The following is a 315-nucleotide window of genomic DNA, read 5'->3' on the forward strand; positions in this document are numbered from 1 at the left end:
TTTTGCATTTTTATTGCATCTATGGATGCTGTCCTTAATGGATACTGTTGAATTCCTGCACAGAAACAATGGCTAAAGGCTTATTTCCAATTAATCCCAACGTTGATACTTTATGGAAAAATAACTTGCAGATGATGGTTGGAGATTAGCTACTGTAGATTAGCTATTGCTGGTTTACATAACTGCGATTTTATAATCTCAGATAATGTTTTATGGTTTACAAGACCACCAACTTACTAGGGAAATATAATTCGCTTTCCTTCCCATACTGTTACTTCCTAGCTATATACGTCATATAGTTTTACTTGTTGATAA

Source organism: Halyomorpha halys, unplaced genomic scaffold (genome assembly GCF_000696795.3).
Source record: "Halyomorpha halys isolate HHAL.00 unplaced genomic scaffold, Hhal_1.1 Scaffold481.1, whole genome shotgun sequence".
Taxonomy (NCBI): domain Eukaryota; kingdom Metazoa; phylum Arthropoda; class Insecta; order Hemiptera; family Pentatomidae; genus Halyomorpha; species Halyomorpha halys.